Genomic DNA, 15311 nt, shown 5'->3' with positions numbered 1-15311 from the left:
GCAATCAAGAACATGTTAAAGTCATTCAGAAATTGTGCGGTCTCACTGTGCATTCCTGTATTTCAACATCAACACAGAAGCACATTAACTAGTTAGCGTCACTTAGCACATACAGGTAATTCTCAATTTATGACTACAATTGAGCCCAAAATTTCTGTTGTTAAATGACACATTTGTTAAGTGGGTTTTGCCCCAATTTTACAAACTTTCTGGCCAGTTGTTAAGCGAATCACTGCAGTTGATAAGTTACTAACCCAGTTTGTTAAGTGAATCTGGCTTCTCCATTGACTTTGATTGTCAGAAGGTTGTCAAATGGGATCACATGAAACTGCAATGGTCATAAATATGAACCAGTTGCCAAGCATCAGAATTTTGATTATGTTTACATTAAAGTATATTCATTCATTTATCTAATCACTTTTTGTTTACTTCTAACTTTTCACTACTATTGTGTATTAATAGTGGAATCATATAGACTAGAGAATTGGAAAGAACATGAATAGATGTATGAATAAGAATTAAGTTTTAATTGAAAATTAAAGTTTTAATAATGATATTAGGAAAAAAAATGAAACAGAATTTTAAATTCTTTAAATTATTGTTATTGGTACCAGAAATGTATATTGAGATATTGAATAATATCTCAAGAAATAATGGCTGGAGCTTTAATGTGGAGAGCTAAATAATGGAAATATGAATAACAAAACAGATGGAAGATGGGTAACAGAAATGTTATTATCACGTCTTTGAAAATAATAGTGATAGGAGAGGGAGTTAAAATAGGGATAGAAATAAAAGGGGAAATATAATATATGTATAGCAATATATTAAGATATATGAAAGAGTAAGAGGAAGGTTTAGAATTGAAGAGTGATAGTAAAAGATATGGGTAAATAATATGAAATAATGAAAATGAAATGTAATAACTATGAGTAATAATACTATGTCTGTTTGTATTGAAATATATGATACTCGGGTATCACACCACTCACACAGTGATATGTATAAACAATATAAAAATTTAAAAACTTGATATATAAAAAAAGAATTTTGATTATGTTGCAATGGTCATAAGTGTGGAAAAGGGTCATAAGTCACTTTTTTTCAATGTTGTAAATTTGACCAGTCAACTAAATGAACTGTTGTAAGTCAAGGGACTGCCTGTTTAAAGAATCTGAAGGTCCATTTTGTTACACTTTGTGTCGGAGTAAAACAAGAAGCATAAAGAAGAGTAAAAGGAAAAAGCAAAAAAATTGGGACATGTCCTATCCGATAAGAGAAGTGTCTTCATTTGGTTAAATTACAGGATGGTCTTTAAAATGAGTTTTTTGGGGCCAGGAAGGTGAGAATGAGTGAAGGAGAATAGGAAATGAGGAGAGGATGGTCATTGTGCATGAGAATACAAATTGAGATCGGTAGTGTATAATGTTACTTCGCTACGAGCCATGTTACCTAAATGCCACCTTCCGTAGCATCAGCAGTTTTTTTGCAGCTTTAACTTTACCAATGCCCTTGATGAGGTGCAGAGTTGTCAGTATTCTCGTAAAATCCCCTCCACAAAGACTTATTCGGTTCCCTTTATTTCCTTAAGTGAACATCTGTCTAATTGTTCACCTCCATTGCTTTAGTGCTTTCCTCGTGCTTTCTCTCTTTCCAGACAATAAACTTTATTTTCTTCATAAGAATTCCGTCTACGCAAGGTTATTAGGGAGCTCGTTGGCACCTTTTAATTTCTGGATGTTTTCCAGGAAGACTTTTTGCAGTAATTCCAATAGGTTGTATCGTGGTTTGTGCAACATAGCGAGGCAGTGTGTTCAGGTGTCTTTTTTCTTTTTCTTTTTTTAAATGTTGCCTTCTGTTTATAAACATCTGTCGAGAAAAAATGTTTCTGATGAAGCTTTCCTGTTCCTTAAATCATTGTATTTCTGGACACATCAATTTTAAGGAACTGCAGTTTGCGAATGTTGGAAATTTAGATATTGTACACTGAATGGAACAGAATACAGTGCTTTAGTAATGACTAAAATTACTGGCTGATGTTGGCTTCGTAAGCACAAAGATGTTGAAAGGATTATCTATAAATAAGGAACCTTGCACTTTGAATCCAACATCAACTAGAACTTCTCTGGACAAAGCAGCCTTTCTCAGCTTCCCGTCTTCAAAAGCGCAGACTGGGGTGGGGATATTAATTAATCATGCAAGCTCGCTGTGGAGGTCACAAGCATCTACAGCTTACTCAGTGTTGTTATTACTAAAATGGGGTATAGTAACAGTGGGATACAAGGGGAAAAAATGCTCAGAAGAATTATGAACTGGAGAATATCAATCTGGATCCTTTCCTCAAACCTGAGTTATCCCTACAAATGGAAGGGATTTGATTTGTTGTTTATTGTTAGTATTCCATTCATTTCTCATTTGGAAATGTTGTTTTATGTACACATATTTACTAGGGTAGTTGAGCTACACCATATGGTGGGGCTCTACATATTTATCTTGGATTAATCCAACATTAGAATATACTCTTACACCACAGGAGAAGACAATGCACAGCCTAGATTATGCTTTAATTAGAGCTAACAGATGAATCTCATTCACATAAGATATAGCGGGACTGTTACGCCTTTTGGTTATCCCAAAGGTGCTTTTCCAAAAAGCAATTGAACTTTCTTGATCAGAATTGAATATCTCCATAGACATTTTACATTTTGGTTACAAATCCATAACCAATTTTGTGGACAGTCCCAGTCCCCCAGTATTCCAACCTCCAAACTGTCTGTTTCAAGTGTTCCAGATATGGTTTTCTGCCAAACAGCTTGAATGTCCAGTCAGCATTCCAGAGGATCCCAGAATATTCACAATGGGCTTTTTCAAAATCAAAATGTTTGGCATACATCAGGTCATTTTAATAGGGTGGCTAAGTGGCTAAGACGTTGAGCTTTTTGATCAGAAAGATCGGCAGTTTGAATCCCTAGTGCTGCGTAATGGAGTGAGCTCCTGTTACTTGTCCCAGCTTCTGCCAACCTAGCAGTTCGAAAGTACGTAAAAATGCAAGTTGAAAAATAGGGACCACCTTTGGTGGGAAGGTAACAGTGTTCCGTGTGCCTTCGGTGTTTAAACATGCCGGCCACATGACCATGGATACGTCTGGACAGCGCTGGCTCTTCGGCTTTGAAACAGAGATGAACACTGCCCCCTAGAGTCAGGAATTACTAGCACATATGTGCGAGGGTAACCTTTACCTTTAAGTCATTATAAATTATGATTCCAGTTTATTGTAGCAGTTAAGGTCTAGAAACCAGGACACTGTGAGTTCTAGTTCTTGCCTTTGACATGAAGATAGCTGGGTGACCTTAGCCAGTCCCTCTCTTCAGCCCTAGGAAAGAATAAATGGCAAACCACTTCTGAAAAATCTTACCAAGAAAACTGCAACAACTAGACAGGGAAGACACCAGGAGCTGCCATCAACTCAAAGGGACACATATGCAAAACAAACTCATTTTAAAACTCTACTTCAGAATTTTAAAATAAAAGCGGGGCAACAATAAAACAACACTAAAACTTTCATTAATCTTTGTGCACCATATGTGGCTTACTCAGTGACAGACTCTGTAGATTTTTTTTTAACCAATTCAAAATCTGCATTTTAAAAAAAATACATAGAACAACCCATAGTGATAGCTTCCTTCTCAAGACTGCAAGCCCAATTATTAGATGTTTGACATGCAGTTAATGTTTTAGAAAAAATTCTACGTGTGTTATAGCATGTATTTAAAAAAAATAAAAATAAACCAAGACCAAGATTGTGCTACAGTCTGAATCTAGTTACTGGCAGTGGAAGCTGCCCATGTACTATCTTAGGAGATAGTACTTTGTGCCACATATAATCTTGATTCTCTCCCCCCCCCCCCCATTGTAATAAATAAATGTTTGGGCTTCCCTGGAAAAAGAAAGAAAGAAGATAGTGGTTACTATATAATAAAAATGAACCACTTGTCATCACTGCAGCTAACATTTATCAGCCTATTTGTAGGTGCTCTTTCTTTCTCTGTGTATAATATAGAACATAATTTGTCACTTTGTAAATACATTCCACTCTAAATCCCTGCCAGCATCTGTTAGAGTTTGAAGGATTAATGTGCAATGCAGCGCACGCCTGTGCTTTCAGGCAAAACTATTGCTTACAATCATGAACCCTGGGAAGAGGGAGAAAAGAGAGAGAGAGCTGGAGAGAGCCCCTTTCATATTTGGTTAAACATATTTGTCCTTTGGACATGCTCCAATCTATACTTGTCATCTGCACAAGTGGTATTCAATGTCTCTACAGCTGGAAAACCTCCTAGTTTTCCACCAATTGCAAGCAAATTGGTTCGCTTGTCTTCTGGTGGGCACCGCACAATGCTGCATACAGCCAGCCAGCTTTTCATTGAATTAATTCTTTGAGAAGCTGAACACCTTGCATTTTCCAAAGGTTTAAAATGGTTTTATTCCGGGGTGTTCTTCTTCTTTTTCTTTTAATTCTAGAGTGCATGCAAGGAATTAAGGAACAGACACAACTAAACCACCAGTAAAATTCTACATGTCTTTCAGGGTACATGGGTGGAAATCTAGAGTTAGTATGAGTAGTCGTGTTTGCAGAAATAAACCATAATGCCTTCTCCATTCCAGTCAAGGTGCAATTGGCTTGAAGGGCACATAATGCTACATGCAACGACAGCTTCACCGAAATCCCTTGGTATCATTTTATTTGCAAGTGGTACTTTAGTTTTAACAGGGACGCGGGGGCTCAATGGCTAAGACACTGAGTTGTCGATCAGAAAGGTCGGCAGTTCAGCAGTTTGAATCCCTAGCGCCGTGTAATGGAGTGAGCTCCCGTTACTTGTCTCAGCTACTGCCAACCTAGCCGTTCGAATGCATGTAGAAATGCAAGTAGAAAAATAGTGACCACCGTTGGTGGGAAGGTAACAGTATTCCGTGCACCTTTTGCAGAGATGTCTTCAGACAGTGCTGGCTCTTCAGCTTTGAAATGGAGATGAGCACTGCCCTCTAGAGCAGGAAATTACTAGCATGTGCAGGAGACTCCTTTACCTTACTTTAGTTTATTTTAGTTTAAAATTCTACTAATATTTTAGTTTATAATACTACTTTGAAAAAAAAAGATTTAAAAACCCTTAAAAATTAGTAAAGACCTGTCCATAAATTTTAAAACTTATATTGCATTTGTGGAAGTCAGACTTAGTTCTCTCAAATGTTGCGACCATTACAGAAAGAAAGGACAAACCAGACCTGTTTGCTCTTTGGAGATCTATGGTCCATAACTCTATGAAGATACATTTAAGAACAGTATTTTAACATAATATAATATTCCTACTGATATTATTCTGCTCTACACGATATGCATTTCTTTAAAAGCATTTTGCTAGCCAGGGATAATCACCAAAATAAAAATGCTGCACTGTGGCTCATTATAGACTATGTAATCTAAATTTAATTGGTCTATATCTATTTTAATTTTTCCCCTTTAAATATGGTTGGAAAAATGTCTTTGCAGTACTTAAAATATTGATTAAAGATAAGCAACTGTTAAAAATATTGTCATACATGTGCTGAGTTTTGTTGGGTTCCACTCGGTGAAACTCTAATAGTTGCATGAGGTCTTTAAAATTATAAAAATAAAATCTATACTATCATTAGGTTTGGAAAAGGAAGATTGCAGTTCTTCTTGATGTTTCTTGAAGAACATCATTCCCTTTTTAGTGGTGGATAAGGTGGATCTGAAGAAATAGGTTAATCCCACGAATAGGTAAAGGTAAAGGTTCCCCTCGCACATATGTGCTAGTCGTTCCCGACTCTACGGAGTGCTGCTCATCTCTATTTCGAAGCCGAAGAGCCAGCGCCGTCCGAAGACATCTCTGTGGTCATGTGGCCGGCATGATTAAATGCTGAAGGCACATGGAACGCTGTTACCTTCCCACCAAAGGTGGTTCCTATTTTTCTACTTGCATTTTTACATGCTTTCTGCTAGGTTGGCAGAAGCTGGGTTAAGTAACGGGAGCTCACTCTGTTACGTGGCACTAGGGATTCGAACCGCCGACCAGCCTACCTTTCTGATTGACAAGTTCAGCATTTTAGCCACTGAGCCACTTCATCCCTATCCCATGAATATTCCATAGTAAACCTCCCAATGTCATAAAGATATTAGATGTCAGCTACCGAAACTGCTTACCAAGCTGTTGTTCAGTAGGCTTGCATTGTTGTTAAAACACTCCACGCAAAATGTGAAATGTCTTTTTAGGAAAATAGCCGGGACATTGAGTAAAACAAGACAAATGAGCCCAGAATTATTCCATACACTAAATGGAGCTCAGTAAGTTATCTCAGTTGCGGTGAAGGAAACGATTCCAAAACCTGACCTGACATATTTTCAGTTGGCCTGAACATATTTGCACCATCTGATTCATGTGCATGCGCCCCACACAGAGATCTGAAAGGTAATCTCATCAACTTCATAAATACATGCATGGCTTAGAAAGCCTGCCTGACATAAATACTCCCCCGTAGCAAGGGCATGCATTAAGGATTATAATATTTACAGTTCCAAACTGGAATGAAAGCATTTCCTTGTCTTTGTCTGTCTTAGACAGTGATCATTATCACGACCTACTGCTGGACATTCTTGGCTGCGAGAATGAATGCCTCAAAATCGCCATGCGTTATTCTAATGGTGCATTTCGGTCTGGATTTCATGTCTTTGTGCTTCTTCAAGTATTTTAGGCTTGGTGTCCATTCAGCTTGTATTCTGACGGGTTATCTATATCAGAAGCTATTTAGCATCAAATTCCCCTTGGCTTCCATCCCCCCTCCTTTGCAGCCTTTCCTTCTTAAACACATTTTATCTCTTGGACTATAAATATGATTTCCTCCGTCTTGCCTTCTGTGTTTCCCAGGTGTAGGTGGCTGGAATTTGCTTTATTAAACTGGAGGATAAGCTTTCTTCTCCACCACTCAAAAGAGACATGTTTGAGTGGTATACTATTTAGGATTTACTTTGGGGGTGGGGGAGGTGAGGAAGGCAGGGTGGGGTGTATGAACTAAAGCTTTTAAATACCTGAGAATGTACACTGCCTATCCATGGAGAATATAATTATGTACTAAATTAGCTAATGTCCACTCTGTGCTTTTTAAAAGTACATCTTACATTTCCTCTGCTGCCTTCCACCAGCACTTATATAAGTTATAGGAACTGCAGTTTATTTATTAAGAGTCTTCAACTGTGTATAAAACTCTAAGCAGACCAAGTAATGGTATTTGCTGAAGGATTCTTTATCATGTGAATTTACCTTTAGTCATCTATTATTTATTTCAGCTCTTTTATATGCCATTATAATAAATATTATGACAGAAAGCTTTTATGCTTCAACTTATTATAGTTCTCTTCCCTTCTTTGCAGTCCTTCAGGAAAATGTAACCACACTTTACCTATATTTAATGTAAATCATCCCTTGCATTAGAATGAAAAATACCTATGAAAAAGGCTCCTTCAGTGTCGAGACATAAATGCACAATCATGTTTACTGCCAAACTACTGTAGCATGCAGTGTTCATTTTTAAACAATCTTTAAGCTGTAAACTGAATACATTGCCTATTATGAAATTGCTAGCTTTCTGAATGTTTTAACTTTTCTGGTTAAAACTTCTGACTCGATAAGCATTTTTCTAAGCATGAGCACAAAATATTGCCAATTATATTCTAAACAGTTTTAATAGATTTGCTCTATGTAAACACGGAATGTTTTTGGAATTAAATGAGAATGTTGTCTACAGCGCCTGTTCTCCCTAGCATTGGATGGGTTGGTGGTGCTGTAGGACAATAGCTACAAACGGTGTGTAAGAATTAAATTTGATTTTGCATATCATCAATCATGTAGTAAACAAACAAACCTCCTTGAATGAATGTTTTCCTTTGGCAATGCATTTCACTTTGATGAAGAATAGTGATTTAATGAAGAAGATGTAATTAAATATGGCATTCATTTAATGAGCAATTCAAGTCCACAGAAAGTGGAGTCACAATGAACTGAGTAATTTTCTTTAATGCTATCTTGTAGTAGTGTAGTAGTGTCACTAACTTTCTAAAACTTAATATAAGGAAAATAATATTTCATGATCACGTGCAACATGAATCCTGTATGGCTGGAAAACATGCAGGATCTAGCAAGCCCCCAGAATCTCTGCAACTCTCTGATGCCAGTACTGCAATCTGCTAGTAGATTCTTCAAGGAGTGGAGAGGTAAACCTGCCCACATTAGTGACTTCTCCAAAGAATGTTAAATATAATATATTTGGATATTGAAAGACGAATGGTAGCTGGAGGGGGGGGGGATTGACCAATTTCTACCTTCCTGAATGGCACTAGATCTCTTCTTCCTCATGGTATCAGGTAAGCCGTCTAATATTTCTTGAGTGGCAGGATCTGTCCAAGGTTCCATCAGAAGATTTCAGCAGACTCCCAACAGTGCATGTGAGCATCATGACAATAGCAATAGCACTTAGACTTATATACCGCTTCATAGTGCTTTCACAGCCCTCTCTAAGCGGTTTCCAGAGTCAGCCTATTGCCCCAACAATCTGGATCCTCATTTTATCCACCTCGGAAGGATGGAAGGCTGAGTCAAGCTTGAGCCTGGTGAGATTCGATCTGCATGTTTATATGTCAGTTGAGTCCCATCATTTTTTACATTAGGGGCAAAAACTACATGAAACTATTTGAAACTCTGCAAAACAGTAATATTTGATGATATATATTATTCGACCAACATACAATAGCAATAGCACTTAGACTTATATACCGCTTCATAGTGCTTTTACAGGCTTCTCTAAGCAGTTTACAGAGTCAGCATATTGCCCCCTAACAATCTGGGTCCTTATTTTACCCACCTCGGAAGGTTGGAAGGCTGAGTTAACCTTGAGCCGGTGAGATTTGAACTGCCGAACTGCAGTTAGCAGTCAGCTGAAGTAGCCTGCAGTACTGCACTCTAACCACTGCGCCACCTCGGTTCAATCATGGATTGTTCAATGTTGCAGTTATAAAAAGTATGTATGTATGTATGTATGTATGTATGTATGTATGTATGTATGTATGTATATTCTTAAAAAGAATATAAATCCTTCAATTTTCCACTAGTCATTTAGAATGAAAGAAGCTTCTTGGATGAGAAGCGAAACATTTTCAAAGGGGGAAAAAATCAAGAAAGTCCAGTTGCCTTTTGGAAAAAAGGACCTTTGGGACAACCATGACCTGTATGATTAAGACTCTTCACAGATAGTTGCAGCTATAGCTTAAAGAGCGGATGTATAGTCTGTGCGACTCCCATAAACATCTAATTGAATATAACTAGCACAGTTGTGTTCAGTAAAATGTTCCCTCATTTTAGAAGAGTTTTTGTAGCCCAGTTCAAAGATAAAAGCTAAATTTAAGTGGAATATTAGATGCCGGAGTTTATATATTCTTTTTCTTCATTTCCCCTGGTTATGTGAAGATAAGACACATTCATTCCTGCTTTTATGTGCACCAAACAAGAATGGTGACTCAAGAAGTGCTTTGATAACAATCTGGAATAGCTAGTTAAAAGGAGTGAGTGTTTTTGATCTGTGTGGTTATGGTCAGAATTGAAGAGTGAACGAGCGAGCTAATTCATCAGAAACAAACGAAATCCATGATTTCAAATGAACCTTTCTACAAAACTTTCCAAGTCCACCCTGCTGTTTTCCCCCTTAAAGTTACTTGATTATTAAATGATGATGAAACTGCATCACTTTGGCACAAGTGGTGCAGGTACACATGCATGCAGATAGCTACAATTTATTTTATTATTATTATTCATCTTAGAGATGTTCTATAGAAGGATATGGCTTAAAACAAGTTTCTTTTACTCTTTCTTATATATCATTCCCAGAAACACCATATTTAGTAGCAAACTGTTTCAAAAGTGAAGTTCAGTGGAGTTTGCACAGGAAAACTTTGTGGTGACATCTCTGTAGGATGTCCTATTGCCCTAGGACAGGGGTGTCAAACTCAAGGTCCATTGGCCAGATCCAGTCTGCAGGGTGCTTAGATCTGGCCCATGGGGTCACCCTGGAAACAGCGAAGGACCGGCCCATGGTGCCTCTGCCAGTGAAAACAGAGCTCGGGAGGGTCATATGCGGCCTTCACAAGCTCCGTTTTTACTGTCAGAGGTTTGCAGGAGGCCATCCCAGCCAAAAATGGAGTTTGGGAGCCCGTTTTTGCTGGCACAGCTCTTGGGCCACTAAAGGCAACCCCCCCCCCCCAATGCGAGTGATGTCAAGCTGGCCATGTCCACCTTGGCCACGCCCCCCAGCTCCCCCAAGGTCAAACACAACCCTTATGCAGCCCTCAATGAAATCAAGTCTGACACCCCTGCTCTAGGGGAATCTAGTCTCTTAATCTGGATAGTAATTTCTAATGGATTTCCAGACATAAAAGAGCTGTAGAGGCACACGCATGTAGACCAAAATGTTTGTTAAAATACTATCACTTAAGGCTTCATAACACAAAACATCATGTAATATTAAAACAATATGGGATGAAATTATAAGGGTTATCTGTACAATAACCTTATGACATTAGTGGAGAGCTTGAAGGATGCTGTTAAGTCATCTTTTTTAAGTTACTGATTGTAGATTACTGTTTCTATTATAAACCTGAAATATTGAAAAAGCTAGAAGTACAAGAAAAAGAAAAAAAGGAGAAAAAATTAAACAAAGCTATAAATAAGATCTTCTTCATAGCAGTTATAAGTACCCTTATATTTTAACCTCTCTCGTTCTCTCTAAGGTTACATCATGATTCTCTTCTTTCTATAATCTATCCTGTCTAACCATCAAAGACCTTAAATCACAATTTTATTTTTATGTTTATGCAAAAAGTCCATAAGGGCTATTAAATCATTATATGACGCTGCTCAATGCTCAAATAAAAGTTTATTGATTGATTAAACCATTATAAGGTTGTTGTTGGGGATTTTTGCTACAAAGAGCATCAATAAGACTCAAAAGAATAGTTTAAATATATATTAGTCTTTATGAATAGGGAGAACAGCTTGTAAACGTAAGTTAATGAGGGGTTAAAAAGCCCAGATTTGTGAAGATTTAATGACATTTTTGAACTATATAGGCCAGTGGTCATTGTATATGTTTCTTTCTTTATCATTTATGTATGTTCATGAATGGTTCCCTAGAAACTCTCATTGTTATTTTTATTATGATTTGAATGTGTGACCTTTCAAAGCCTTCTCCTTTTGGTGCCTGAGAAACACTCCCACAGAAGGTGGCTCTTCTCACTAACCTTTGTTGTGCTAAATCTACAAAGCTGTAGAAATTCAGATTAATTTAACAGTTGGGGATGGGGAAAAGGAACCCTAGCTGTCTTCACAATAGAAAGTATTCTATTTTTCCAAAGTAAGCAGGGATTCAGGTTATTGCCTGAAATGTCAGACTACAAACCATATTCATTGCTTGGATGATCTACATTTCCAAGTTACCCATTGATTGATCTTTTTTTCATATTTGTATTCAAAACGACACTATGGGGCACTGCACACCAGAACAACTAGACACAAGGACAGTTTTTCCCCGAATGCCATCACTCTGTTAAACAACTAATCCCCACAACACTGTAAAATTATCTACTAAGACTGCATTGCTATTCTTCTTTTCTTCCTTCCTAGCACCTATCTCTTTCCTAGTACCTATCTCCTTCCACTTATGACTATAACCATGTTGCTTGTATCTTTAAATTTTATATTGTTTTATTTCTTTCCTAGTATAATTTGATTGCTTATTAGTAACCTATGACTATCACTAAGTGTTGTATCTTGATGAATGTATTCTATTTTATTTTTCTTTATGTACAATGGGAGCATATGCACCAAAGATAAATTCCTTCTGTGTCCGATCACACTTGGCCAATAAAGAATTCTGTTCTGTTCTGTTCTGTTCTGTTCTACTCTACTCTACTCTACTCTACTCTACTCTACTCTACTCTACTCTACTCTACTCTACTCTCAAGCACAGCCTCTTTTTCTCAGTTCTAACTTGTGGAAGGAGTAAAGGAGGGAAGGAACACCCAAGCCGACACTTTCGCTCGCTATTCCCTTCATAATATCGCAAATGCTGTCTCTTCGGTTGCAAAACCAGCAGGAGAGACCTGCAACGTTGCCCAGAATGAGCAAAAGCATTACCTGAGTAATAGTGTGTGGACTTGAATCACTGTTCCCAAGAGCATGCTAAGTAACAGCTTGTGGTTTAATCTGTTGAACTGCTTGATGTTTTTTGACCCCTTGTTGTCCTTGTGTTTGTAGCAGCCTTTTTATTTTCTCCTTGGAGACGAAAACAGAGTGTTGTACCTTTTAAAGGAAAGAGAGAGAGGGGGAAAAAGGCATTATTTTTCTCCTTCTGCACCAGAAACTCGCTGGTTGTGTCTGTTTTGTGTATTGCAAAATTGTTTTGGCCAAGTGAAGGCAGGATTGAGTTAGGATGATGAAGTTTGGAGCAGTTTACCTTGAGTTTGTATCTATTGTTTGCCCATGTATTATTGCGGTTGAAGTAGTCATTGATAGGTAGGACATTGTAGCAGACAATTTTGCATACTATGCTTAGGTCAAACCATAGGTGGCATAGTTCCAGGTTGTCGAAGCCCAAAATTTCAAGCCTGGTGGCATAAGGGATTCTATTGTGAGCAGAGGAGTGGAGGACTCTTCTCGTGAAATACCTCCGGACTCGCTTGATTGTATTAATGTCTGATATACAGTGTGGATTCCAGGCAGACGAGCTGTATTCAAGAATTGGTCTGGCAAACGTTTTGTATGCCCTAGTTTGCAGTACAATGTTACTGGAGAAGAAGCTTTGCAAAATTAGGTTAACAACTCTTAATGCCTTTTTGGCAATGCTGTTACAGTGAGCTCTGGGGCTTAGATTGTTTGTGATGAATACTCCTTGGTCCTTGACCGAGTGAGGGTCGTCTACGAGGTCGTATCCACCCAGCTTGTATTTGGTGTTCTGATTTTTGTTGCCAATGTGTAAGACACAGCATTTGTTGGTTGAGATTTGGATGATGATGATGACGACGACGTATTATGTAACTGTGGAATTGTTTGCGCCATCTGAGCACTGGGATCTTCAGAGAAAGGCTTTGCTTGCCAAAGTTGAATGTCTAGGTCAATACAGGGGAAATAATAAGATGTCCCTTCTATCACTCCATAGTTAAATGTCTACTTTTATGAGGAAGTACGTTTCAGAAATTGGTTCCGTGGAAAATTAATAACGTGTTCCAATTGCAAGGTTTAATTATTAGCAAGATGAAGATCAAATCTCTTGAGATTCTCCACAATGGTCTAATCTACCTGACTGGTTTCAATCTGGGTAACATAGCATTAAAATAATTGCAGAGATAAAGAGGAATGGTAAGAAACGTCACTGAATTAGAAAAACATTCTAGTCAAACATAATTCAGAATATTTTCTGGGAAGTATTTATAAATGGCTGGAGAAGAATGATTCAGAGCCTGGACATGCAAAAGAGTTTATGATTAAATAGGTACAGAATTTGAATGCAGTAATAGAAGTGCAGCAGTGGAAATTTCAGAGGAAAAAGAACATTAAATTTCCTCTGAGTATTATACTTAGAGGAAATTGATATAAGATATTTTATTATTGGCATGTTATTCCAGTCCTGATGGCTAAAATGAACAATTTGTTTTCTAAAAATTGATGAAAAATGTAATGTTCCATCATTTTTTAAATATTTGTTAGCAATATTGTAAAGCACAACAATTCAGGAAAATAATGCACAATAGAATGAAATCAATCTTAAGAGATGAATTTAAGCTGTTTTATTAAATTGGATAAACCATTCATTATTTTAAATTATGCTGAATTAGCTTTGTATATGCTGATTACAGTAAGGATACTATATGTTTTGGTAACATACATTTTAGAAAGATTGATTAATAAAATGCCTGGACTGTAAGTTAATTCTTTGCTCTGTGCCTTATGACAATTATTTTTTCTATATATAGACTCTATATTTTCCAACTTCATTGGAAAATTAGTGTGAACTTTCACAATTGGTTCAATTTATTATCATTTTGGTTGGTGGTTTTTTATGTGTTTCTGATTTTTATTTTTTAGCTCCATGCTTAGTAGTTATTTTTACTTTTTTTAAAAATGACGAATACATTCAGTTGTTATGTAATTAGTTAGGTATTGGAAAACTGTAACCTCCATGACATTTTCAGATCCCCTGTTTAAAAGGTAAAGGTTCCCCTCGCACATAGGTGCTAGTCGTTCCCAACTCTAGTGGGCGGTGCTCATCTCCGTTTCAAAGCATGTGACCAGCATGACTAAATGCCGAAGCTGCATGGAACGCTGTTACCTTCCCAACAAAGGTGGTCCCTATTTTTCTACTTGCATTTTTACATGCTTTCTAACTGCTAGGTTAGCAGAAGCTGGGACAAGTACAGGAGCTCACTCCATTATGTAGCACTAGGGATTTGAACCGCCGAACTGTCGACCTTTCTGATCAACAAACTCAGCGACTTAGCTACCATGTCCCTGTTTACTTATTTAAATTTCAGTTTCTTACTTTTTATTTTTGTGTTTATTTATATTCTTTCTTTGGTGCGGTCATAATGGCTCAGCGGTTAAAAGATGCCCAGGTTTGAGGCCTGAGCGCAGCACAATGGGCTGAGCTCCCATTACTTGCCCCCACCTAGCAATTCAAAAGCATACACATGCAAGTAGATAAATAGGTACCAAATTGCCGGCCACATGACTGCGGAAAGAGTCTTTGAACAATATTAGCTCCCTTGGCTAAAAAACGAGATGAGTATCAATTTCTAGAATCGGACATGACTGGACATGGGGAAACATTTACTTTTATATTCTTCCTTTGAAATGTCTAATAAAAAATCTGTAGCCTCTGAATTGGATATTTTTCTATCTTGATTTGAATTATTTAAATAATTTTCTGTCCCTAAATCAACCAGTCATAAATGGATTTTGCCTAATTCATCAAGCCTATCAGATTTTAACTGATGAACTTTGGGTAACTTTGTAATTTTAAGATATTTTTGGTGAGTTTTGTAAGAGTGATGTTTGTTGGCAGAATGTGTTTTATTTTTATTTTTAAAAGAATACTACTCAGGTAGCTCAGTTTTATTTATTCTGCAGGTAATGGTGATAAGAACAAAAAAAAAGATCTAGCAAACTTTTGGGTGAATCTTTTGGTTTATCTGG

The 15311-nt window shown here is 37.3% G+C and overlaps 1 protein-coding gene across 1 annotated transcript in view; it reads left to right on the top strand.

Moving 5' to 3' along the window:
* The window catches only part of WWOX (WW domain containing oxidoreductase), a 587962-nt gene that overhangs the window by 122382 nt on the left and 450269 nt on the right, over nt 1-15311 (top strand). The window lies entirely within an intron of this gene.

The sequence above is a fragment of the Thamnophis elegans genome, chromosome 14 (genome assembly GCF_009769535.1).
Source record: "Thamnophis elegans isolate rThaEle1 chromosome 14, rThaEle1.pri, whole genome shotgun sequence".
NCBI classification, from domain to species: Eukaryota; Metazoa; Chordata; class Lepidosauria; order Squamata; family Colubridae; genus Thamnophis; species Thamnophis elegans.
This window is presented reverse-complemented; position numbering and strand designations above follow the sequence as displayed.